Raw genomic sequence first — 278 nt, forward strand, 5'->3', positions numbered from 1 at the left:
CTCTGTCCCCCCCTGGGGTCCCAGCACCCCCTCCATGGGGTCCTTCAACACCTCTATGGGGTCCCTGTGCCCCGCCCCGGGTCTTTGACCCCCCGCTCTGGGTTCCTGCACCTCCCCCTTGGGTCTCCCAGGTCCTTGAGACCACTTATGGGGTCCCTGCTTCCCCCTGGGGTCCTTGAACCCCCTCCATGGGGTCCCTGTGCCGCCCCCCCAGCGTCCTTGACCCCCCTCTGGGGTCCCTGTCCCCCCCTGGGGTCCCAGCACCCCCCCATAGGGTC

Source organism: Calidris pugnax, unplaced genomic scaffold (genome assembly GCF_001431845.1).
Source record: "Calidris pugnax isolate Ruff unplaced genomic scaffold, ASM143184v1 scaffold205, whole genome shotgun sequence".
NCBI lineage: Eukaryota > Metazoa > Chordata > Aves > Charadriiformes > Scolopacidae > Calidris > Calidris pugnax.